The 27905-nt window shown below is 37.8% G+C and overlaps 1 protein-coding gene across 7 annotated transcripts in view; it reads right to left on the bottom strand.

Annotated features, from left to right (window-relative positions):
- The window catches only part of NRG3 (neuregulin 3), a 1028669-nt gene that overhangs the window by 501746 nt on the left and 499018 nt on the right, over window positions 1–27905 (bottom strand). The window lies entirely within an intron of this gene.

Below are 27905 nucleotides of genomic sequence, written 5' to 3'. Positions count from 1 at the left end.
ATTGGGATTGGGCCTATAAGCAAGGTTAGAATGCGTGTCCACCACAAAGAAGATGAAGATACCCCAAACTTAGTTGGGAGAAACAGGAAGCAAATCCTCACTAACATAAAGGAAATAATGGTCTTGCCATTTTTCAACTCTTCCAGCACATTCTAAAACCATCCATGGCCTTTTCTGTCCAGTATCACACATTTTGACAACCATGAAAGTGAGTCAATGAAAAATAAGATTACCCCCCTTTGAAAAAAAGATCTGCTTGGGACCAAGGGTTCTGAGAATTAGGAGTGACTTTTACTAATGTTTGCTATGGTCAAAGACTCAAACAAAATGGCACTCTCAGAGAATCATGACTGGCAGGAGCTGGGGTTGACACATTTGTTATTTTGAAGTGAGTGTTACTTCTTCCCTCCGACCCCCTAGAATCAAGTGGATGCTCTTGGAGGTGCCAATGGCCAGAGCAGAGGCTAAATTTCAGGGGTGCTGCAGACATCTTAAGAAAGAACTCACTATGAGAGAGGTTGCATTGTTCTTTCCTCCAAGCATGAATGTGGAAGAGAAGAGAGATTTCTAGACTGTAAATTTGTGGATGAGGGAAGGATTGTGTCACCTTGGTTCACTATCATATCCCTACCGTCTAAAATAATGCTCAGTGCACAGTAAGTGTTCATAGCTGTTTTGAATGAACAAATGCATACACTTGCTGTTGTTCACAACCCAATCCTATCAGTCTGTAGACTCTCATTGCAGTGGCAATAATAGTGTTGTTGTTGTTGTTGGTGGTGGTGGTGGTGGTGGTGGCGGCAGTGGTGGTGGTGGTGGTGGTGGTGGTAGCAGCAGTAGCAGCAGCAACAACTAAAGACCAATGCAACCTTGTGGAGGAAATGAACCAGTAGCTGGAGCAACAGGGCCCACAGCTCACAACAATGCACGATAAGGCTCACAGTCATGCCTGAGTGACCGAACACGGCAGTGGGAGATGTAGCTCAAGACAGTATGATGCAAGTGACAAAGTCATAGCATGAGAGACTGGGATTCTTCAGTGGCCCCAGCAATCTCTGGGTATGGGAGGGGAATACGGACCAGAGGGCATTTGGGTGGCAGCTTTGGCCCTGCTGTGGGTGGGGCAATGAAGCCGTGGCTACAGCGAGATGAGCAGACTGGATACTGTCTGGTGATACTGTAGGTAAACACTGTAGGTAAATGGACAGCCAGTGTGGGAGACTGAAGGCCTTCCATTTTCTTGAGTGGTAGCAATGCCGTTGAGAATGCTGAGCATACAGAGTAGTAAGTCCTCATTTCTACCCGTAGGAATCTGAGGCCAAGAGAGCATTTATGTGAGTCTGCTAACTCTTACCCTAAAATAGGGATCAATATTATCTCCCCATTTTTTAGACGAGAAAACTGATGCTGGGTCTATGGTGTGGGAATCAAGGAGTGGCAGGGCAGGCATTTTAAATCCAGGTCTATCTTACCCCAAAGGGTTTCTGTTTTAAGAAGGGCACAACTAGGACTTGGTCCCTGATGTCTCTGGTTCCAGTTTTCCATTTTTCCTTCCACTTCATTCCCCAGAGCGTTCTTTGTGCCACTCATTTGGAAGCCATTCTCTTAATGGTTGTGTGTGTGTGTGTGTGTGTGTGTGTGCACTTCTGGTGCATAGACTGTGAATTCCCTAGAGATGGTGTGATAAATTCTCTGTAGATGATGTTCACCTTTGTACCCCGACACCTCGGAAAATACCTGGAACAGTAGAGGCTCAAACAAGTTTGTCGTGGATAATAAAGATAACACAATGAGAATATATAGAAAAGACATAAGGCTGTGGAGGGTGAGGGGGTCCTTTCCTAGAAGAGTCCCACTTCTTGCTCCTCAAAGGAGCTTACATACTCTGTGTTACTCACTTCCTCTGTCCAGAGGAAGGGCAGGACAAGCATGGACAGCTGCCCCTGGTTGAGTTGGGAGCTTGTGATAGACCGAGGCACCCCTGCAGACAGCTTGTCTGGCAGTGACTCCAGATGTGCCCTGGGTGCAGGCAGTGGACTCTTCATGCCCATCAGCAGGCTTCTCCTTCCTCCAAGGACCTCACTGTGCCATGAGGTGCACCTTCATCGTATCCTTTCCCTCAGACCCTGCCACCTGTCCTTTTTACCCTGGGTTGAACTGTATAAAGACAAGAACCCAGACAATGGGTCCTGAGCCCTCTGTAGGATGTCCTTGCTGGGAAAATTGGTCCAGGCAGAGGAGAAGGCTTGAGTTCCTCACTCCCAAGATTTTCCTGAACTTTTCATTTCAGTGATCAATGCCTCTTCGTGGGATAATGGTGACCTAAAAAGTTGTCTCTGCTGGCATTTGGTTCCCTGGGGCCTGCAGGGTGGCATTTTTCAGAGCTCCCCTACTATTCTTCTGGTAGGTGATGGGCTATGGAGGATGAGCCCAAATGAATGTATTTTAGAATAAAGAGAGAGCAATGTTGTTTTACCATGCAGTTGGTTCAGGTCACCCGACAGTTATGCAGTTTCTACAACATTCCAGACTGGGTGCTAGATTCAGGAGACAGAGAGATAAAAAAAAGATATCTACCAGAGGAATTAGAGGCTTAATGGAGCACCTCAGAGAGGAATCAGAGAGGTGAATAGATAATTACAGTCTGGTGTGATTTGCTTTAACAAATGTACAGAAGGTATTGAGAAGGAATGATTACTTCACTCTGGGGGAGATTTCAAAGAGACCCTAATACTGTCTCATGTCTTGAAAAATAGCTTTCTTGGTACCCATAACAACCAAAGCTATTCCAGGGAGAAGGAAATGATAACATCCCACAGCACAGGCTCCCAAGACTCCTAGTTAGGGGTGGGGGTGAGGGTGGGAAGCACGGGGAGACAGTAAAAAGATGAATGTGGGTGAGGATCAAACCTCCAGAGGATGGCCTCATCAGCTTATGGGACATCAGGCCCGAGAAGGACCAAGTGCCAGGCCAGGACGAGCCACTGGTGCTCAGCAGGCAATGAGGCTTCCCAGGGCATGTTGTTACTTTCATTGCATTTGTTTTATTTTATTTTATTTTATTTTTATTTTTTGGTATCACAACTCTATTTCATCATACTAAATATTACGGTTTCTTTTATTCTAGTTAGGAAATACTGAGCAGAGGTACCAAAATTATATCATTGGAGAGTAAATGGATGCTTACTATGAGGAAACAAAACAAAACAAAACAAAACATGATAGCAGTTTTCTAAGGTGATTTGCTTATTTCCAAATAAGCAAAGTTCTGGTGTGAGGTGAGGATCCCTCAGGGTCCAGTTTTCAAGGGTTCTAATTCCAGACCTCTGATCATTAGCAGAGGGACTTTGGGCAAATTACAAAATTACTTTAAGTGTTGGGGTCTCAACTTCCTCAAATATAACTGAGGATAATGTCAACCCCCCAGGAATATTGTAAAAAGTAAATGAAAGGCATGTTGCAAATGTTTTCCCCAGTTTAGTGTGTACCTTTCAATTTTGCCTTATATGTTTCCTGACAAACAGCCTTCTTTTAGCATTTAAGTACCCAAATATACAATTTGCCTTTATAGTTCCCCTCAGGCTTTTTTGCTTAGAATACCATTTCCCTCCTCGAGGTCACAGAAGTATTCACCTGTGTTTTCGGCTTCTTTTGTAGTTCTACTTGATTCACTTAAATGTTTAATCCCTCGGAAACTACATTTGCTAAATGTGAGATGGAAAAGAAGAGGTAACGTGCTTTTCACCTGAAAATGTAGTATTTATCAAGTGATTGAGCCTTTTCTCATTGATTAAAACCACCAGCTCAATCATACTTTATATTTTATACATGGGGCTTTGTATTTTGTCTCCTTGATCTATTTTTTTCAAACAATTTTGGCATAGTTTTCTTTTCTTTTTAAGCTTTTTGAGTATCTGCACAGCATATACTACCCTCTGTTTTTTGTTTCCAAAATGTTCTTGTACTGTTTTATTCTTCCTCAGAACCAGTTTTACAAGGGAAGGAAAGTCATAATTCAAACTCCATAGCAAGAAAAGTTGAACTATCACAAATAGATGAAAATACGTAATGCAGATGAAGGACGCCACACATAACTTCATGCATAGCTGTGAAATAAGATTTCCTTGACCTTCCCCCATTAAGAGTTTGTGACGTGTAGAGAAGATTCCAGAAGAGCCAAGATCTCAGAGGGAGTGAGCCATTAAGGCTCCATTAGCACTGTGGGGACTGCTCCTACATAATAACAGGATCATTGGCGAATGGAATACACAGTGTGATAGTAGGGGCAAAACTGAAGTGGGCCAGACATGAAAGATAATTACCGCGATTTATTGAGCAATGACCATGGGGCAGGCACAATGCTAAGCTCAGAAAGTGATTGTCAGAAAGACCTTTGGGTTCAGAGAGTCCTGGGTTCCAATCCTGGTTTTATTCCTCACTGTATGATGTTACAGGTCTACAACATTTCTGTACTAAGGGACATCACGTGAAAGGTCTTCATTAAGTCTCTAGAGAACATATCCTCTGCAGCTAGTACTTAGAAGCACGCTCACATTGAACTCTCATAAAAACTATTTGAGTTTACAACCTTCTCTCTGTTGAATAAATGAGAAAACGGAGGACCAGACAGTTAACTTACTTGAGTTTCAGGCAACTGATTAATATAAAGCCAAGTTCAAGCTAGGTTTTTCTGACCTCAAAGCCTCATACTTTTACTCTGTGCATTATCTTTCCTAAATCCATTCCCATAGCACGGAATACAGGTAACATTTATATGTTGCACACTGGTTTCATTCCACATGGAGCTATCGTTATTTCAGGCAACTCTGTGTGAGGCTTAATTTGGGCAGCTCCCTTAGCTACTAATTTTTACCTTTGAATTAATGCAATGATTACAGAAGACTATTTTAGGAAATGACCAAAATTGGTTTGTAGATATGGTGACCAACCACCCTGGTTTGCCCAGACTCCTTGTAACCTGGAATATTTGGCACCATGAGCAGAGTGGGCATATCAGATAGACAGACAGAAGCTCTCGAGAAAAAGGACAGTTCTGAATATAAAAACACCCTTGCTATTTATATGGCCTAGCTTCTCAGCACTCAATTTTCTAGGCTACAGTAAGATAAACAAAATCATTTTTGTACTAATACCAATAATTATTATGATAATGAGGCATCTGTATGGCTCAGTTTGTTAAGCATCCAACCGTCAGTTTCAGCTTAGGTCATGATCTCAAGGTTGTGAGATCAAGCCCTTAGACCCTATGACATTTCATAGGGTAAATACATAGGGTAAAAACATTTCATAGAGTATGACATTTCATAGGCTCCACACTCAACATGGAATCTGCTTGAGATTTTCGCCCTCTCCCTCTCTGCACCTCCACTTGTGCTTTCTCTCTCTCTCTAAATAAATAAATATCTTTAAAAAATAATTATGATAAGAACATTAAAATACTTTAAATCCATGTAGCACTTTAGAGTTAGTTCACATGTTCTTAAATGCATATAATTCCATCTAATGGTAATTACTTGGGACATAGTTAAATTTCCTTCATTTTTTTTTTTCCTTCATTTTTAATATAAGAAACTGAGGCTCAGAGAGGTTGATATCACACAGTATGGTAGAGAAGACTGTCTACCAAAGATTCATGCTCCCCTTTCACAGTACAGAATTGCTTGAACATTCTCAAAACCAAGGAATACATTTCTCAGAACCCTTTGCGTCTAAGTGGGGTCACATAACTGATTTCTGGTTAGTTAATGTGGTTAGAAAGGATGGGGATATCCTCTCCAAACCTGGCCCCAAATCCTCCTCATTTTCTCCTCTTCATTTGATAAAGGATGTTAATCCTCAGGGAGACTTGAAAGCCACTGATACACGTGAGAGTGCCAAAGATAGAAGGGATGTCATTCTTGAATGAAGACACTACCAAAACAAATACATGCACTCATTATAAGGGGGTCCAGAACTCCAACTGTGGCAGAAAACAAAACAAAACAAAACAAAAAAAAGAAGATGGCTGACCATCAGCACATTTTGATCCAACATTATGAAAAATAATGTGACATCTCAGTTTCAGAGTGGATGGATAAGATGGTTGTTTGGATTTCTTGATCCAAGGTGAAAAAAGAGGATTCTTGTACAGATGCTATACCATGACAAAAACAAATTGGAATTTCAACTTGTAAAGCAAAATACAAGTTACAGATAACAAAACCATAAGGGATAAATTTAACTGAGCAAAATGAAATGAATTCTGTTATAAACATTATAAGTCAAAGCCTATAGATGTTCCCTCAGAAGCCCAATGAGTTCTGCAAATGAGTATGTGGTATTCATGGCACAAACCCAGCTGATTCAGCAGATGTAGTGAATATATAATCTGTCATGTTCTGGATGGACAGCCTGACTTCATAGCCATAAACAGAATTATGTCTAACAGCCCAAGGCTAACACCACAAACAATGAAACACACCATTATGAGTTTATAGAACATGGCTGTGAATACTAATAATTACTTCCATCGTTGCCGGGCCATAAATATGATTATTAGACATCAGCAAGCATAATAACTCTGGTTTTGCAAAACATCTTAGAACTGGGGACACTCACAGGTCTAGTGGGCAGAGCACTGGGAGAGACCATGCTGGATACTGAACAGAAAAAGCATGAAACCTACTTAGACACTATGACATTTCATAGGGTAATATTTTTTGTTCTGAATCATCAAACATAGAAGTCTTTTTAAATCACTTTTTTTTTTCTGGTCCCGGATGAAATTCTTCAAAGACAATCATGCAGGTAGGTCTAAGCCGTCGTCACTTTGCATGGCAATGTATAATTCAAGTGGTCGTTGCCTCTTGGGAAGGACTTTCAAAATGTTTGATGCATATACTGCTGAAGCACTATATGGCTCAGAAGCCCAAATGAGAAATCATGTATGCAGTATCTTGAAATAAAATAGACAAGCTGAGGCACACAGAGGAAAGCTGATATATATCACCTGTTAAGATTATTCGGTCGTTGTTATTGATTTTATTTACTTTTGCGGCTATTCCTCTGAGAAGCTAAACAAACTACTTGTTGAGACAAATGCAGGCCTGGCTGCTTTATTTTGTGAAATGGGAAACAAACACCCCAGATCTCCCATGCCATCACTCCTTAGTTTTGTTAAACTGTTTGCATTTATCAGGAGAATTTTCTAATGTTAATATTTGTCTATAGGAATTCACCCTGCTTTTCATATTCACAGGTGATCCTTCATTTCTTTAAATATTTGACAGCCAAATAAATTGTGCTGGGCCTTTCTAGGATCAGGTCTCTACTAATTCAACCAAGACAAGTAATATAATATAATCATTAGGACTGTGGACTTTGGAGCAAGACTGCTGGGGTTCATATCCAGGTTCCAATCTGCTATTTGAGTCATCTGAACAAGTTATTTAAACTCACTTAATCCCCTTTCACTTTATGAAATGGGGCTAATAATTTCATATTCCAAAAGAGTGCCCTGAGAATTGCATGAGTTAAATTGTTTACAGCACTTAGATCACTGTTTGGTACATAGCAAATAGTAGCAAACTGTTTGCTATTATATTGCTTTTCTTTTTTGTTCCAGGAAGAAAGAGCTAATCAGTAACATGGCTGATAAGGGTTGTAATAGGAAAAAAAATACCTTTCATAACAACTTAAGGATAATGTTGAGTGGAAGAACACTGGTGAGAACACATGGATAAACACAAAGTCACAGTAACTAAGAGAGTGACTGTGTAAAACAAAGTCCTCAGCTGTGCCAGGGCACCTGGTGAGTACTTGATAAGGCCGTCATTACACTGTGATCTCTGTTGGATTGAGTAAGATTTACCAAAAGAAAAAAGTCAATATAGAGCTTGATATATAATTTTGTGTTGACCAAATTAAATCCATGCTAATTATTCAATCTATAAATGCATTTAAAGTGCATTTTAAAAAATCTACTTAAGCAGAAGACAAGAAAGATTCGACTCCACAAGCTTTATTGGATCTAATAAGTCAAGGTTCTGAGAAGACTCAAAGAAGAGGTTCAATGAATGCTTTCAAATTTCCTCCAGAGGAGGGTGTGGGAAGATTTCTTCAGAAAGTAACAAGCAGGAGAAAAGTCAGAGGCTACAAATCCTAGTTCTATATAGAGTGAACTGAGGTTCCCACCAAGGAGAACTTGTTAGCCAGCTGTCAAGGCCACTCTGTAGAGTCTTTAATTGGTTGGTTGGCTAGAAGGCTGGCCAAGATGACATTTGAGGTTGGTTCCACCCTGGAGAAGCTCTGACTTTACAAACTCCATTGGAAAGTCTTTTCAATTTCCATTATGCCTGTGACATACCCACAAAAACTAAGGAAAGCCCTCTGGAAGATAAAGACCAGCATTCCTCAATGAGACATCCATGAGGAAAAATAAGGAGCTTTCTTTACTGCAGGATTTGAGAACTTGCAGTATGCTAATGCATTTTTTTTTTTTATTTACTAGAGAGGGATGTAATAGTGTTTCTCAAACTTACTTGCTTACAGACCTTTCTATCCCTTTTCTGAAGTCTTCTATAGAGCTGTTGCTCTGAAACCAACAAAAACCACATACACAGAAACCAATTTCATGAAGCTCTTTCCAAATTCATCTTTAGCACCCTATCCTGGAGATCTGTGGAGAATCACCATGGTATGTATCACATCCCTGGGAAATCCTCCACTGTACCTCTTCTTTGTACCTCTAAAATCATAAGTTTTTATAACCTTATCTATTATTTTTATCTCTACCCTTTACGATCTCTGATACAAAGAGGGTACTCAAAAACATGTATGTGATTTAAAAAATGAATTGAGTAAGGCAAGGTTTACCCTGAATTGGGTTGAGCCTGGGACCAGACCCACACCTGATGTGGACCAGTGTGAGAAGATCTTGGTGTGTTGAAGGCATAGCTCCTTGGGATTGGGTCTCTTGGGCCACTCGAGCCCATCTTAGCTGAGATGAATAATCTCATCTTGGAAAATTAAGTTTTTCTTTCATTCAGGCCTTGTGTCACTCATTCACATGGCCAGGAGAAAGGGAAGACTCACTGTATTGGGCCTCAGGCCAGTGCAGGGCCGAGTATAAAGAGAACTGGCCTGACTCTTCTCAATCTCATGGGCTCTTCTTGATATTAGTCAGATAACTTCCTGTCCTTACAAAATGTTCAACAGGTAAGCACTCCTCACTTTGGGGATCCCAGTTCAACTCACACATCCCCTTAGAAAGCCTCCTGTACTCTCAGGGCAGTCGCTGCTGCCTGGCCTCAGCTCACAACACCATCCAGGAGTACTGCCCCAAACAGCTCCAGTTCCTTGGCTGCCCGGGTCTCACCAAGTCTGTGCTTGGAAGTAGGACACCAAAAGTCTGCTGGCTGCAGTTCCCAGTGCTTCTCACAGTCTTGCTACTTTCCCTACTGACTCAGGGTCCGAGGTTATTACACACTGAATAACACAGGATGGGTGTGTGTTTCTCAGCATTCTTGAGAAACTACAGATCTAAGGCTTTGCAGTTGACTTTCAGGGTAGACGCCAGAGCTCAACAGAGTTTTTGGTTCCTCTGATGGTATAGTTAGGATATATATCAGTAAAAACGTGTAATGAAAGTTGAAGACAACTTATTTTTAAAAAGTCATCATTACATTGGGGTGCCTTAGATGGTTGAGCATCTAAGTCTTGATTTTGGCTCAGGTCACAATCTCGGAGTCCTAGGAGCAAGCCCCCTCATTGGGCTCCCCACTCAGCAGGAAGTCTACATGGGGATTTTTCTCTCTCTCCCTCTGTCCCTCTCCTCCACCTGTGTGCATGTGCTTGCTTTCTCTCTAAAATAAATAAATAAATCTTAAAAAAATAAAATGATAATGTCATCATTAAAATATTGCAATGATATCACTTACATGGGAAACCTAAAATAGTCAAACTTGTAAAAACAGAGAGTAGAACAGTGGTCACCAGGAGCTAGGGGTATGGGGAGAGGAACGGAAGAGATGCAGTTTAAGAATACAAACTGGTAACTGGCAGCAGATAAATAAGTCCTGGAGATCTAATGCACAGTACATTGGGTATAAACAACAATACTGTATTATACACATCAAACTTGCTAAGAGATCTTCATTATTTCCACCACAAAAAAATGATAATTACATGACATGATAGATGCATTAGCTAATGATACAATGGTAATCATATTGCAATATATAAGTATATGAAATCAGCATGTTGTACACCTTAAACTTCTACAATGGTACATGTCAATTATGTCTCAATTAAAAAAAAAATAAAGTTGTCATTAGCAGGACCCAGAAGGAAACCACTTTATAAAAAATCTTTAAAAAAATAAAATAAAAAATAAAACACAAACAGGCTTTAGGTGTCCTGAACATAAATAGCAGATCCCTTTATGTTTTTCTTCTTTAAGAATTAAGTTTATTCCAACCACAAAAATATGTTAACATCTAAAGACAGGAGCCCCTCAAAGTCAAGGCTCATGTTTACTCACTGCATACTCACTTCCTGGTTCACAGAAAATACTCTGTAAATGTATATGAAGAACTGAGCATGTGGAATTTCAAAAACTATTTTTGAAATGCACATATCTTATAACCCAATCCAGAGTTTTCTTCTTCGTTAAACTGCAGCTTTTCTAGAGGCTGCACAAAGGAAGGGAGCAACTGTGGGCAAATATTTCTTGGAAAATAATGCATGCTACACTCCTTGCTAGAAAATTATGATAGATATTCCACTTGTCAAATGTTGATAATGTTTCCAAGGATAGGTTATAACCCCTGTGGAGAGTCCCAAGCACTGTCTGCAACCCCTCTGCAGCTTTCATTCCTCAGGGATGCAAAGTACTTGGGGACATTCTCAGGTAAAGTACACCCTCCTTGGATGCTGCCTCTATTTGGGGCTAAAGGAGATGCTCTTATCAATACCAGTAATCATGCACCTCTCAAACAAACTCTATCTCCTCATCAATCAACACTTAAAAGATATGACACCACTGTATTTATTAAAAGGAACTCTATATAAGGTAAGTTTTACAGAGAGTGGGAATGGGGGTCTATGAGACTGAGTGTGACAAGAAGACCGGCCATTCATATTTGCATTCAGAAGGCCTTAGAACTTTCTAATACTCACTGGACAATTCTCTATCCACCAGATGTAGAGGGATCTTGAGCTCTCTTGACACGGAGTTCCTGGACATTTTAAAGTTCTATCACATTTTTGTAATTTTCAACCCAAAAGCTTTTTAGAGAGCAACACAATTGTGTTTGTGGTCACACAGAATACAAAGATAGGGCAGATATCTTTTTCTTATCAAAGGTGTGTGTGTGTGTGTGTGTGTGTGTGTGTGTGTAGGGAGTAGGAAAAACAAATGCATATAACATGTTAAGTCCTAACTTAGAAAAGTGACATTTAAAAACGCTCATGAAATTTCTGGAATCCAGCTGTACACCGATCAATTCACTCAGTCATTCCTTAGATAATTATTAAACATCCACTTTGTGCTCACACTGTACTATTTTAAAATCCATGGTGGCTGCCCTCAGGGAAGATAGTTCACAGGCATGTCAATGAGAAAGATGCCTAAGCAGATATTGGAGTTCAGTTGGGCAAATGTGAAGGTAGATTTATTAATAAAGAACATTCAGAGCACGAGGAGCAGAGTGACTTTATCAGTCTGGAATGTGAAGGTTTTCTCAGAGGTGCTGACATTAAGCTGGGCTGTGAACAGAAGAGTTGGAGGTAGCCATGAAAAGAAGAGTGGGGCCCCAGGCCAAAGGACAATGACCGAAAAGGCTTGGTATCAAAAGTGAGGGTGTAGTTTCAGGAACGGTGCTAACGTGAGCAAGGATTTTAACCCCACCTTAAGTTACCTGAGTGTTGATGCCCATATAGGCTTATCAGAGTTGGGCAAGTTGGGGTCCCATCGCAGCGTAGTTTGAAAATAAAGCTAAGGATGAACTTGTTCTATACTCAGTAGAAAACATTACTGATTGTAGGGACATGAGACATTTTAGTCCATGCTGGTGGCCATATGGAGAATGCATTGGAGAGATCCAAAGCAGTGAAACAGACGTTACAGAGGTTTAGACGTGATTTGCCAGGTCTTTGGCCTGAAACAGAGAGGCTGGAGAGAAGAAGCTGGCCCTCAGGTGCACAGCGAAGAGATACGATCAACCAGTCTTGGTGTCTGAGTGATACTGTGGGTGGAAAGGAGGGAGGAACCTAAAATATTTCCACACTTTTGGTGGGAGAGACTACTTGGATAGCCACACCAACCACCAAACCTGGGGACGCAGTAGGAGGAAGAAATTTAATGAGAAAGACACTGTTAGTTCAGAGAAAGTAAGATCCGTGAGAAGGCATGCTCATTACACCCTTCTCTAGACAGATCTATGACACAAGTGACAGTTTAACATCCCGCCTTCAAGTAAAGCTCAGAGGTATATCTTATTTGTTCAATACATGCATGCGCGCGCGCACACACACAAACACACACACAAATTAGATTATTGTGAATTCATTTAAGAGATATACACAATGTTGTGATTTCCTATCATCTTCTTCAAATATTTAGGTTCTTAAAGGCACCTGTCCTGGCCGATCCCCCAGCTGATACCTACATATGTGTCTAGAAGGCATACAAACAGTTTGGTGTCATCTGCAACGTAGTTCAAACAATGGGAGTTGGTTATGTAATGAAGAATGTGTAAGGCCACGAAGAAAATTGCCCTGGGGACATCTAGCAAGAAGAATGTGCTAAAGAAAAAGGGGAATTTCGGCCATCCAAGTGTATTGTACACTGGAATTAGATAGAAGGTAATAATTACCTTCTTAACTACCTCCATAACATGGCTTTTGAAACTAAATTAAAGGCTTTATTCTACTTAAATATTTGGTCAGACTACATAGAATTTATTATTTCTAATGTTACATGCATTCAGATCACTGCTTATGCAAATCCATCCTTGTTGGTCTTGCACCAAGTAATTTTACAAAGATTCCGATAATAACATCAGTTCAAAAATTTGACTGGTAGCACTCTTCTTTCTAAACTTTTGGAAGGCAAAATGCATTTAGATGCATGAAAACAGAAGTGATGTTCCAATTACCTTTTATTTTCTTTTAATATTTTAATATTAAAATATTTTAATATTTCTTACAATATATTTTCCATAGAATCTTTTCTGCTTCCATGTTCTGAACATGCTTTGGGGCTTTCACACCTGTCTTTCCTTTTCTTCTGCCTTGAAATTTTTTTTAATTTATTTTTTTATTTTTTTTTAAGATTTATTTATTCATGAGAGACTCACAGAGAGAGGCAGAGACACAGGTAGAGGGAGAAGCAGGCTCCCTGCGGGGATCCCTAGGTGGGACTCGATCCCCGGACCCCGGGATCATGCCCTGAGCTCAAGGCAGACGCTTAACCACTGAGTCACCCAGGTGGTCCCTTGAAAACTTTTTCAGTAGCTCTTCTCACGTCTGGTACCATCTCATTGATTCATCTTCATCAGACAGGCCTGCCCAGAACGCCGGAGACAGGAAATCTCTCCCTTTACCTCTGCCACCATCCTGCACCTTATTATGTTCATCTTCTTCACAGTACTAGTCACAAGTTAAAATTGTCTATTAGTTGTCAGTTGACTGTCTCATCCCCCAGACTATAGCTCACAAATTCCTCTGAACTTCTTGTTTCTTTAACCACATCAGAATAGATTTTGAGAGAGTGAACATGTTAATTTATCAAGGGGTGGCAAAATAGTGATTTTCTATTATTTCTTTCAATTATTAGCTGGAATGCTTTTATATAGAAAAGGGGAGATAAATCTTGATTTTTTGTTTGTTTGTCTTACTTACCTGTGTTGAAGATAATGAATGTATTCTATATTATCTTCCAAAGATGACCAACTCACTTTTTTTCCCCATAATGAAATCACCATGGGTGGAGTCTACATTTCTAAAATCTTGGTGATCTGACAGGGGTGAATTTGCCCCGATCAAGAGCACTGATCCAGAGCTCAGACACTGTCTCTTTCCTGAAGCCTTTTTAGTTCTAATCATCCTCAGATACTCCTGGGTTTATTCTTCTGCATCTATTTTTCTATCTTTTGGAATAAAAGAGAGAGGCACTTAAGAACATGAGTTGCAGTAGAAGAGAAAACGGAGTTTAATTCTACAAACTGTGGGTTCTTGACCAAGTTACTAAAGCTTTTGGAGTCTTGATTATTCCATCTGAAAAAAACTGTTGTCCAAAGGATTGATGTGATAATTGGTATAAACCACTTATCAGGTGCATGACACTGTATGTTCTCAAAACATGCTAATCAACACTATTGTAATTGTTCATGAGTTTAGCATTCCAATGGATAATGAACTTAAAGGTAAGAGATGTCATTATTCATTTTCTTAACCACGTAGAACAATGTTAAGTGTCCAATAAATATTTATTACATGAATGACAACCTAATTTCCCCAGGCTGGTGGTTTTGTCCTAGGCTATTCATCACCTATAATAGTGCTATGTCAAGTGGGGTGTCATGGAGGGAAAAACCCAAGAGCACCCACTGGATCCTAAAACATCACAGATGTTTCCTACAGCTAGTGCGCTCTCTCTCTCTCTCTCATCTTTTCTTTTTTATTCCTCTCAGGTCTACAAATATGCTGTCTGAAGTTCAGGCTGTGATCTATAACCCCAGCTTTTCTGAGTATCATATTCAAATGTAAATGTCAGGGATATATGTAAAAGTCAAAGGGATTCCACACTATCTACTGAAAGCTCCTCAGGTGATTTATTATTCTGGTGACTTGTCTCCCTCTAAGTAAACACACACTGAGCCAAATTACATCAATTTCTGGTTCAGCTAGAACTCCAAAACCCAGCTGGCTGAAACAGGCCAGTTAGATGTCACTTCAATGCAACTTCGACGCACATCCGTTCTACATGTGCCTTATGTCATTGGAAATTCACATGGAAATATAATCTTTGATATTTGATGGTCCCCACCTGAGGCCCTTACTCTCAGTTTCTGATAAAATAAATTCCAGCTTTTTTTTTTAAGAATTTATTTATTTATTCATGAGAGACACAGAGAAGGAGAGAGGCAGAGACACAGGCAGAGGGAGAAGCAGGCTCCATACAGGGAGCCCAACGTAGGACCCGATCCGGGGTCTCCAGGATCAGGCCCTGGGCTGAAGGCAGCGCTAAACTGCTGAGCCACCTGGGCTGCCCAAATTCCAGCTCTTGAAGCTCCTGAAGACTGATGATTTTTCCCTCATGGATAACACCAACTTTTGAAACTGAAGCCAAACCCAGGAGTATGGAGACTGTGCTATACCACTCTCCTGATTCCTGTCAGGGAACTGTGGCCACCTTAGTATCTCCTCAGCAGCTTTGACTTATCATGACCTCCCCTGAATCTAGTCCTTTGTTCAAGCTATTGACCATATTTAGAACCTTCTCTCTACTCTACATTCATCCTTGCATCGTGAACTCCTACTGACACTTGAAATCCTGGATAAATGCCATTTCTCTGTGAAGGCATGCTCAGCTCCTCAGGCCAGCCCATAGCACCTTCATAGCCCGTGCTACAGTTCATACCTTTATCTGTTCCCATGACTGTTGGATTCAGGCCTACTTGCCTCCTTTCGTCTGCATCTCCATAATGTGGGGACAAAGACTCTTGTTTCCTATCGTAGAACTACTGTCACTACCACAGAGTCAGCATCAGGAAATATTTGTGGAAAGAATGATGAACAAAAATGTAAAGTAGTCAAGGGAAGGTAGTTCACGTGCCTCGATTATTTAAGGATGCTGGCAGCAGTTAGTGAACGGAAACACATCATCTCACCTTGACTAACAAGGAGGTAGCACCCCATCCTTAAAATGTAGAAATGGGGACTCAAAGAAGTCATTTGTTTGCAACACAATAGCAATCTCTCCAAAAGAGGTATGAAAGCTAAATTCTCCAACCAGGAAAAAGAATAATATTGCTAGGACAGGAGCCCTACCTTTATGACTAAAATGGGCATGGATCTTCAAAGTGTAGTAAGCAGCCTCATTGGCATGTGTGGTCAGTCTTGGCTGTTGACTGTGGGTGATCCTGACAAAATAATGAAGGATTCCCTTTTTCTGAGAACCACTAAAATAAGTTCATTGCTTTCCTCATTTCCTACCTGTTATGAATATACCACATTTGAGTTTCTCGGTCTAAAATCCCATTTCACCTTTCTTCTTTTACTTTTTATTTTTTATTATCACTATTAACTGATTGTTAGTTTTAAGAAGAAATAAACTAACTTTACATGTTAAATCCTCTTTGAACTGCAAAATAGACTAACTTTACATTTTAAATACTCTTTGAGGAATTTTATGTGGCTTTCCCTCCAGTTTTGTTGAGATATAAATGTCAAATAAAAATTATATATATTTAGGGGTGCCTTGGCTCAGCTGGTGAAGTGTCTGACTCTTGATTTTGGCTCAGGTCATAATCTCAGAGTTGTGGGATCGAGCCCCACTTCAGGCTCCATTCTGAACACTGGGCCTGCTTGAGATGCTTTCACTCCCTCTCCCTGGGCTCCTCCTCCTGCTCACATGCTCTTGCTTTCTCAATCATTCAAATCTTAAAAAATTATAAATATTTAAGGTGTACAACTGATATTTTGATATATGTGTACCTGGTGAAATAATCCCCAGACTGAAGCTAATTTAATATACTAGTCACCTCACCTAGTTTGTGGGTTTTTTGTTTTTTTTTTCTTGGTGTTAAGAATGCTTAAGATTTACCCTCTGAGCAAATTTAAAGTATGCAATACAGTGTACTTTCAACTGCTGTAGATTCAATCTCTAGAATGTATTCATCTCGCAAAGCTTGAAAGTTTGTACCCCTGACCATCTCATGATGGTGAACCCCTCTACCCCACTACCCCAGCCCCTGACAACCACCACTCCACTCTTGATTCTGTGAGTTTAAATTTTTATTTCACATACAAGGGAGATCACGCAGTATTTGTCTTCCTATCTCCAGTTTATTTCACTTGCTATAACATCCTCAAGGTGTATCCATCTTGTCACAAATGCCAGAATTTTCCTCTTTCTTAAGGTTGAATAATAGTACATTTACCTTTTCATCCAGTGACCGATATTTAGGTTGTTTTCATATCTTGGCTATTGGCAAGTAATGCTACAATGAACATAAGTGTGCAGAACACCACTGAAGATCCTGTTTTCAATTCTTTTGGATCTATACCCAGGAGTGGGATTGCTGGATCATATGATAGTTCTATTTTTAATTTTGTGAGGAAACTTCATGCTATACCTGTTTACTTTCCTACCAACAGTGCACAAGTATTCCCTTTTCTCCACATTCTTGCCAACACATCTTTTGTCTTTTTGATAATAGCGATTCTGAGCAAGGTGATAACTTGTGGTCTTGATTTGCATTTGCCTAATGATTAGCGATGCTAAAAACTTATTATATAACTACTGGCCATCTGTAAGTCCTCTTTTGGAAACGTCTGCTCAGATCCTTTGCCATTTTTAAACATGTTTTGTTTTCTTGCAACTGATCTGTATGAATTCCTTACATATTTTGGATATTAACCCCTTTTAGATATATGGTTTGCAAGTGTTTCCTCCCATGCCACAGGCTCACTTCTTACCCTGATGACTGTTTCCTGTGCTGTGCAGAAGAATCTTTTTATTTTGATGCAATCCTACTGGTCTAATTTTTCCTTTTGCTGCCTGTGCTTTTAGTGTTATATGCCCCCCAAAAAATCATTGCTAAGAGCATTGTCAAGAGTTTTCCCTAATTTTTTGTAGCTTTATAGTCTCAGGGATGATATTTAAGTGTTTAATCCATTTTGAGTTCATTCTTGTGTATGATTTCATATAAAGGTTCAATTTTCATTCCTTTGCATGTGGATATCCAGTTTTCCTGTGCCATTTATTGAAGTGACTATCCTTTCCCCTTAATGTGTTGTTGGCACCTTTGCCAAAGATCAGTTGACTGTAAATGTGTGGATTTATCTGTGGGCTCTCCATTTTGACCTGTTGGTCTAATATTTGCTTTTAAGCCAGGGCCATTATGTTTTGGTTATTAAAGTTTTGTGATGTATTTTGAGATCTAGAAGTGTGATGGCTCCAGCTTGTTCTTCTTGCTCAAGACTGCTCTATTGAGGGTCCTTATAGTTATATATGAATTTTAGGATTTTCTTTTCTATTTCTATAAAGAATGCCACTGGTATTTTCATAGGAATTGCACTGATTATGTAGATAATTTGGAGGTAATAAGGACATTTTAACTACAGTAATTCTTCCAATCATCTCTTCTTGGTGAAGACTTGCCAGGATCCTCCTCCAACTCCCACAGTATTGACCAACAGTATGTAGAGAAACAGATACTTTTAAAAACCCAAAGAATAATTTCTACAAATTTTATTTTATTTTTTTAAAGATTTTATTTATTTATTCATGAGAGACACAAGAGAGAGAAGCAGAGACACAGGCAGAGGGAGAAGCAGGCTCCATGCAGGGAGCCGGACGTGGGACTCGATCCCATGTCTCTAGGATCACACCCTGGGCTGAAGATGGTGCTAAACCGCTGAGCCAACAGGGCTGCCCAATGATACAAAATTTAACACATTAAGATATGAATTCAATTTTCATAGGTGGTATTCAGATGGCAGCAATGAAACATTAATATACATGGGAAGGATTTCACAGTATTACAGCACCTGCTTCATCATGGTGAAGACCTCCTCATTTTCCCTACAGAACCATGAGAGTCAATGAACTGTCCCCTTATAGAAAGTACTGACATTTACAAAACTTTTTAAAACCTGTAAAAATGGAGGTTCAGGGAGGTTATGTGACTATCAAGTTCACAGATATAGTAAATAGCAGAACCTATATTTGATGCCAAATCCAATGTTGTTTTTACTGCAATCCAGTTGATGAATAAATCCTCTTCCCTCAACTAACAGTTACCAGGACTGGAATCAGCTACTAACACCATCTTCTCTGAGATCCTTCCCATGTATATTAATGCTTCATTGCTTCCATCTGAATACCACCTATGCAAATTGAATTCATATTTTAATGTGTTAAATTTTGTATAATTTATTATTTGGGTTTTTAAAAGTATCATCTATTTCTCTACATGCTGTTGATCAAGTATTCTTTTTGTGGGTCTTATTCCTTGATCTTCAGCATAATAACCAGTGTTTAGGTAAAAATATTACTTCTGAGAGTCCACAAAATTGCTCCAAGATTTAAACCTTGCTAAGGAAGAAAGATTAACGGCTAATCTGCTGTGCCTAAGGAAATTCACAAATTTCTAAATCCAAAGGGATTTGTTCTGCATTTATATGACCAGAAGTCACATTCCTTTCTGGGAAAAAATCCAGAATATGTGCACATTTTCTACATTTAAGCTGACTCAGCAAGCAATTTACTATAGTCAGCAATGACGACAGTAAACAATAAAAATGCCATTTTAATCACTCTCGAAATTTAAAATACATTTGCAACAGAGGCTTAATAATTACAGTAGACAATATGAAAAAGCAAAGTGCTTATTGTAAGCTAATATATGATCTCTTGTGCTAAGTGTTTAGCACATTAATTTTATAACTGCAGAAGCAATAATTGCAATCATTTGCCAAGGGATCTATCGTCTTGCAGCCGCTTGAATTATAGGTAAATCAATTACATTGGTTCAAAGCTGATTCAAGCATTTAGGAAAAGGTAGCATCTCAATAAAGGTTGCACAGTTATTTTTAAGCAAGATCACAGATAAAGACATTGGTCACACATAATTGCCTCTGAATCCCAATTATTTTAACAAACACGTTTCACTCCAAAACTTCCAAGACCAAGCAAGCATTAATATAAATTACAATAGAACAGGAGGAGAATTAGGGAAGAAAGAAAACTAACATTAATGAACGAAAAGCTAAAATAAAAGTCAAAAATATAAAATTAAATAAAACTGAAAGAGGGCTCTTTGAGAAATAACAAAACAGGTAAACTCTAGAAAGGCTGATTATTTAAATAATAAGAGAAGCAAACATGCACATCATACATGATAAATGGACATGTAACAAGATAGACAAAAGAGATATTCATGAAAATATTAAAAATATTATGGATACCTTTGGTAGTGTATGATTTAAAAATCTAGAGGAAAAAGATAGTTTCAAACAGAATATAATGTCCTAAAATTGGCTGCCGAAATGGCACAAAACCTAAACAGTCCAATGATCTCAGAAAAGATTGGAAAGAATCAGTTGCCTATCATTAAAAAGTGGCCCAAGACCCAAATGTTTTCCCAGATGCATTCTACTAAACTTAATATAAAAGATGACATCTCTACTTATATAAATAATACTAAACAACTGAATAATATGGAAGGTTATAAAACTTATTTTATGAAACTAAAAAAAAAAAACCCTCAATATCCAAATCTAATAAACATAATGCAAAAAAAACACAACATATCGATTACTTGTATATATGGATATACAATTCAAATGAAATACTGGCTATTTGATATTGGCCATAGTAACATGTTCCAAGATATGTCTCCTGAGGTAAGGGAAATACAGGCAAAAATAAAACTACAGAGGTCACATTAAAATGAAACGTTTCTGCACAGCAAAAGAAACAACAAACTAAAAGGCAACCTACTGCACAGGAGAAGATATTTGCAAATGATATATCTGATAAAGGGTTAATATCCAAAATAAATAAATATTGCAACTGAATACCCCAAAAACAACAATCCAATTAAAAAACGGCAGAAGACATGAATAGACATTTCTCCAAAGACATCCAGACTGTCATAAAAAGATGTTCAACAGAACTCATCATCAGGGTTGCAAGTCAAAACTATAATGAGGTATCACCTCACAGCTGTCAGGATGGCTAAAATAAACAACACAAGAAAGAAGTGTTAGGATGTGGGAAAAAAGGAATCCTTGTGCACTATTGGTAGAAACGCAAACTGGTGCAGCCACTATGGAAAACAGTATGAAGATTCCTCAAAAAATTAAAATAGAGCTACCATATGAACTAAAAATTGCACTACTTGTTATTAACTCTCTCAAAAAATTAAAGACATTAATTCACAGGGATACAGGCACCCCTAGGTTTATAGCAGCATTATCTACAATAGTCAGATTATGGAAACATCCCATGTGTCCACTGACAGATGAATGGCTAAAATAGATGTGGCAAATACACATGATAGAATATTATTCAGCCATAAAAAAAGAATGAAATCTTGCCATTTGCAATGACATGGGTGGACTTAGAGAGTACTATGCTAAGCAAAATAAGTCAGTCAAAGAAAGACAAATACCATATGAATTCACTCATATGTGGAATTTAAGAAACAAAACACACGAGAAAAGGAAAAATAGAGAAAAGGGGGGAGAGAGAGAGAGAGAGAGAGAGAGAGACAGAGACAGAGAAACCACGAAACAGACTCACACACTGATGGTTTCCAGAAAGGAAGTGAGCAGGGGATGGGGATCAAAGACTATATGTATCATAAAATAATAATAAAAAGAAAAAGAAAAAAAAGTGAATCCATAGTATATTAAAAGAATAAAACATGATGGTCAACCTTATAAACTCTATAGCCATAATTAAGCAAATATTAAGTATATTAAATGAGAACAACCAAGAGGCAATTAACAAAATTAGCAGTTATTCATAATTAGAGTAAAAAGCAAAATAATAAAATTCTAAGATGACAAACAGGGAAGGAATGCTCACTCTCAACCAACAGCGTTATTATGAGAATTTTAACTAATGCAATAGGACAAGTAAATTAAATAAGTATAAATATCCCATAAGAAGATTATAAGTAAACTTTACTTAGAGATATGATGATTTATCTGGAAAATAGTAGAAATTACTAAACAGTTTAAAAATCCCTAGGGATCCCTGGGTGGCGCAGTGGTTTGGCGCCTGCCTTTGGCCCAGGGCGCGATCCTGGAGACCCGGGATCGAATCCCACATCGGGCTCCCGGTGCATGGAGCCTGCTTCTCCCTCCGCCTGTGTCTCTGCCTCTCTCTCTCTCTCTGTGACTATCATAAATTTAAAAAAAAAAAAAAAAATTAAAAAAAAATAAAAAATAAAAAAATAAAAAAAATAAAAATCCCTAAGAGAACTTGGTAAGATGTGCAAATTATAAATATTGGAGGGAAATTTTATTTAAAATAGTAGTCTTCGTCTCAAAAAAATAAAGATAAATTTAATAAGAAAGTTGAATAATGTAATTTTCTTTGAAAAACTATAAAATCTATTAAAATAATAAAAAATGAGCAAATAAAGTACATTTTATGAAGGAGACCATACCATAAATCATTTTCCCATATTAATGTATAGATACAATGAGATTTCAAACAAAATCTCAATTTAAAAAGAAGTCAACAGACAATAAATGACTGTCATATATGTAGAAGAAGAAATACCTGAGAGTAGGCAAGAAAATTTTGAGAAAGAAGAAAAATAAGGGACACATTTTTTTCTGGATTTTTATTATTGTTTCTTTTTTTCTTTTTATTTCTTTCGTGTGTGTGTGTGTGTGAACTTAACACTTAACATGGGGCTTGAACTCATGATCTTGAGATCAAGAGTTGTATGCTCTGAGTGAGCCAGTAAGGTTCCTCTTTCTCTTGGATTTTAAATCATTAAACAACTACTGCAATCAAAATAGGATATTCACATAGGGATGAATAAGTGGCCTAAAGAAAGAAATAGACATTTCAGAATCAGGGATCCCTGGGTGGCGCAGCGGTTTGGCGCCTGCCTTTGGCCCAGGGCACAATCCTGGAGACCCGGGATCGAATCCCACGTCAGGCTCCCGGTGCATGGAGCCTGCTTCTCCCTCTGCCTGTGTCTCTGCCTCTCTCTCTCTCTCTGTGTGTGACTATCATAAATAAATAAAAATTAAAAAAAAAAAACACCTTTAGAAATTTCAGAATCAAATGCAAATGGATATTAGAACACAATATATTAAAAATGATTTAATTAAGCAGAAAAAACATTTCATAAGTGTTGGTATAACTGGCTATGTGTGTAAAAGAAATAAAGCTAGAACCTTACCACAAGCCACATACAAAAATAAATTCCCAATATATTATATAATTGTATATGACTGTATTTAAAAATAAAATGTCAAATATATGAGAAGTAAATGTATGAGATTTTAGTGTAAACCTGGAATGGGTGACAGATTCTAAATCAGGAATGAAGTTTGAAAAGCCATAGGGAATGGAGACAGCAACACTGATTATATAATAATATTTGATAAAGGACTTGAACCCAGAATATATAAAAAGTTCTTCTATCAACAATTAAAAGACAAATAATCCAATTAAAAATGAGCTAAGGATTTAAATAGACATTCCTCCAAGGAAAATACACAAATGGCATACAGCACATGAAAATGTGCTAAACATCATCAAACATTAAGGAAATGCTCATCAAAACCATTTCACATCCAATAGGATGATTAATATCTAATAGGCAGACAGCAGCAAGTGTTGATAAGGATGTGGAGACATTGAGCCTCTCACACTTTGCTGGTGTACTTGAAATTATACAGCTACTTTAAAAAAGTTTGGCAGTTCTTCAAAATGATAAACACCAAGTGATCATATGACTCAGCAATTCCACTCCTGGGTATATGCCCCAAAGAAATGAAAATATATGTCCATGTAAAAACTCACTCACAAATGTTCATAGAAGCATTATTCACCATAGCCACAAAGTGGACACAACCGAAATGTCCATCAGCGGATGAACAAATAAAATTTGGTGTATCTATACAATGGATTGTTACTCACTCATAAAAATTAATGAACTATTTTTTATTTTTATTTATTTTTTAAATTAATGAACTATCGATCTCTGCCAAAATATGAATGAAACTTGAAAACATTGTTAATTTAAGAATCCAGACACAAAAGGCCATATATTGTGTGCTCCCCCTGATATGAAATGTCCAGATTAGGCAAATCCATAGATACGGAAGGTAGATTTGTGGTTGCCAGGTCATGATGGGAAAATGTAAAGTGACTGCTAACAGATACGAGGTTTTTTTGGAGGGAAATGAAAATATTCTGAAATTAGAAAGTGGTGGGTAGTTGTGTACCACTCTGTGAATATAATGAAAACCTCAAATTGTCCACTTTAAAAGGGATAAATTCTATGGTATGTGACTTTTATCTCAATAAAACTCTTAAAAGATAGACTAACAATAAGCACCACCATAATTTCAGAACAGTAGTCACGGTGTATCTATGGTTCTCCACACATATAGGATTCAGAGAAAAAAATGACATTTTGGTAAAATTAAGAAAATTTTAATGTTCACTATAAGTTTTGGCTCAGTCAAATGATGTGTCAGTTAGAGTTTTGACATTTTCCAGAATGAGCCAAGGATACCAAGAATATGTTAATATACCACCAATTACATACTCTATTTTTTTAAAGATTTTATTTATTTATTCATGACAGAGAGAGAGAAAGAGAGAGAGAGAGAGAGAGAGAGAGGCAGAGACACAGGCAGAGGGAGAAGCAGGCTCCATGCAGGGAGCCCGATGTGGGACTCGATCCTGGGTCTCCAGGATCACACCCTGGGCTGAAGGTGGCAGCCAAACCGCTGGGCCACAGGGGCTGCCCCCAATTACATACTCTAAATTCAATGACAATACATATAGCTCAGTTCTCTTTTGGCAATCATCCTCTAAATGTAAGTATAACAACATATAAAAAATAATTTAAACCACTCAGAATGACTTGGTGACTCAGTTAAGTATCCAATTCTTGAATTAAGCTCAGCTCATGATCTCAGGGTGGTGAGACTGAGCCCATTTGGGCTCCATGGTGAGCATGGAGCCTGCTTAAGATTCTTTTACTCCCTCTCCTTCTGCCCCTCCCCCTCCAGCTCATGGTCATGGGCATGGCCTCTCTCTCTCAAAATAATTATAATAGTAATAATACCATCATTATTATTATTACATACAAAATAATTATTATTGTGATATATAAAAATCATTATAATATAATGGTGATAAATATTAATGATATATAATTATAATTATTAAAATGATATATAATATAGTAATATATAATAATTAATATAGTTATATATAATGACAGTTATATATGATTATTATAGATGATTATCCTAGTTATATACAATAAATATATACTGATATGTGATAATAATACTGATATATGATAATATACTAATATACTGATATACGATAATATAATAATTATTATTTTTAAGCTATATTTGATTATTATATATAATTATCCTAGTTATATACAATAAACATATACTGATATATGATATATGATAATAATACTGATATATGATAATATACTAATATACTGATATGTGATAATATAATTATTATTTTTAAGCTATATTTGATTATTATATATAATTATCCTAGTTATATACAATAAACATATACTGATATATGATATATGATAATAATACTGATATATGATAATATACTAATATACTGATATATGATAATATAATAATTATTATTATTATTTTGTAAGCTAACATGCTATCAGATTATAGACTATTTGATAGAATCTGTCAACTTATTAATAAAATGATTTTAAGACAGTATAAATTCATGATATTAAATTAAATACAGTGCTACACTGACACTTAGTTCATATGTTATTTTTAGACATTAGAAAAACATTAGTAAATGTTAAGCCATCATCTCTTTCTAGAAATTGATTCTTAGTCTGTGATTGTGCTCTATTTTCTTTGAACACAATTGTATTGATGTGCACGAACTCTTCACCTAGAATTAAAAAATTGTCATATATCAAAAAACACCCACACACAGCTAACACTAAATATAGCTCAAATACATGGGCTAAGAGAACAGAAAACTGTATTTACATATGAAGTCTCTCTTCAAATTACCAAAAACACATATATAATTTATATGATTCACATACTAAGTTTAGTTAGAGCAGAGAACATACTTATTCAGGACATGGGCCATTCTCACCAAATTCTGGCTGCAAACCTGCCATTTTTAATTGACAGTTTTTACCCAAGCAGAGAAAATAATTTACCACATAGCAAAGCTGACTTAAACATCTACTTCTTCCAAAAATTATAGCAGATTGGAATCTCTACCATTCCAACATACTCTGGGGATTACCACTGGCACAGCTGAATTCCAATTTGCAAACAATAATTCAGGGAAACCAGGCCGTATGTTACCGGTCACTGCTGGCAACTGCCTTCGCTCTGAGGTAGCATGCAACACGCCTGATTCACAATCAATACTAAATATTTAAGAAGGGAAAGATGATCTTTTTTTGCTATCATCCATAAAATCATTTTCTGAAGTGTATAGAGCAGAACACTAGGGCCAAATTGTTCTAACAACTAGAAAACAACAACAGCAGGGAAACTCTGACAGGGGCTTCCACAGAGAGATTCGAGAACTAGCACCCACCAGGGTCCAGCCTTGTGATGTCATAATGCAGATGAGCACATTACAAGGTCTCAAATTCACCCTGGCAGGAATCCTGTTTAAGCTTGCTTAACTCAGCTTCTATCACTATTTTTTTTTCTTTCTCTTTTCCTCTCTCTTTTTCCAAAACACACATAGAAAAGATCTTTGAAAATCTTAAGTGATGTCTGACTCAGGATAGGCAAAAATAAACACCTGCTGATTGAATAAACAGCACTTCCACAATGCTTAAACAAGTGCACTGAAGGTGCAGGTGTCTAATTGAAGAATGACACCAACCGAAGATCCTCTGCAGCACTGTTGTTGGCCAAAGAATCACGTATAACCTCTAAATCATTATATCCTCAAAAGCAAATGTGGCTGAAATTCCTTGTGGTGCTCGGGCAAGCAATATAGGCACTGCTTGATAGATTGGTTAATACTTTCCTTGTACACATCTGAAGTCAAAATGACAGGAGTCAAAATGACATATTCAGATGGAACCCAGTTTCCAGGAGGGTGCTACACATCCTTTTCCACAAAGCTTAAAGGTGCTTCAAACAGGCTTTCCTGTTTGAAAGCCACACCAATTCCACGAAACATTACCCACAGGTAGCTGGGGACAGGTATAGAATGGGCATGCTCTCACTAAATTTACAGGACCAAGCAGACACAGAACTAGGACACAGCACTGCCCTTAATACCATCCTCACTTCTGGCCATGAACATTAAAAAAAAAAAATAATAAGCAGAATGATAAAACCCCAAGTGGTGCTGAATAAGCACTACAGAAGCATTTGGGAAATCCAATTTTTACAGTGGACAGCGTCCAACAATTCAGTTCTATATCTGCTGGTGGGTGATCCAGATTTCTTATATAATTGTCCTTTTTTGGGGGGGGGGTAACTAAGTACAAAGACTTTAATTATTTGCCATTCAGGCCAGCCCCACAAGCCTCTGTATGTCATGCAAAGATTACATCATTGTTGCCACACGGCCTTCTCTGCTCCCTTCTATGTAATGATAATGTCGACTTATCCTGACACAGCATCTGAACTGATTTTCTCCTTCTTCAGCCTGGTCTCTGAGTCCTTCATAAGTGTCATGCCAGAATCAAAAGCATCATTTAACTGAAATGGAAAGCATAATTTTACGTGAGGTTTCAGAGCTTTGGGAAATGACAATAGGAGATCCAGGTGTTATTATGTATTTTATTTTATTTGCATGTGATAGAACTAGTGAAAGTGTGGATTTATTTATTTATTTATTTATTTATTTATTTATTTATTTTTTACATACAGTAGTACTCAGTTTTTCAGTGTAGAACTTTATGGGTTTTAACACA

This window comes from Vulpes vulpes, chromosome 4 (assembly GCF_048418805.1).
Source record: "Vulpes vulpes isolate BD-2025 chromosome 4, VulVul3, whole genome shotgun sequence".
NCBI classification, from domain to species: Eukaryota; Metazoa; Chordata; class Mammalia; order Carnivora; family Canidae; genus Vulpes; species Vulpes vulpes.
Note: the sequence above shows the minus strand (reverse complement) of the source record. Positions and strands in the feature narration are given on the sequence as shown.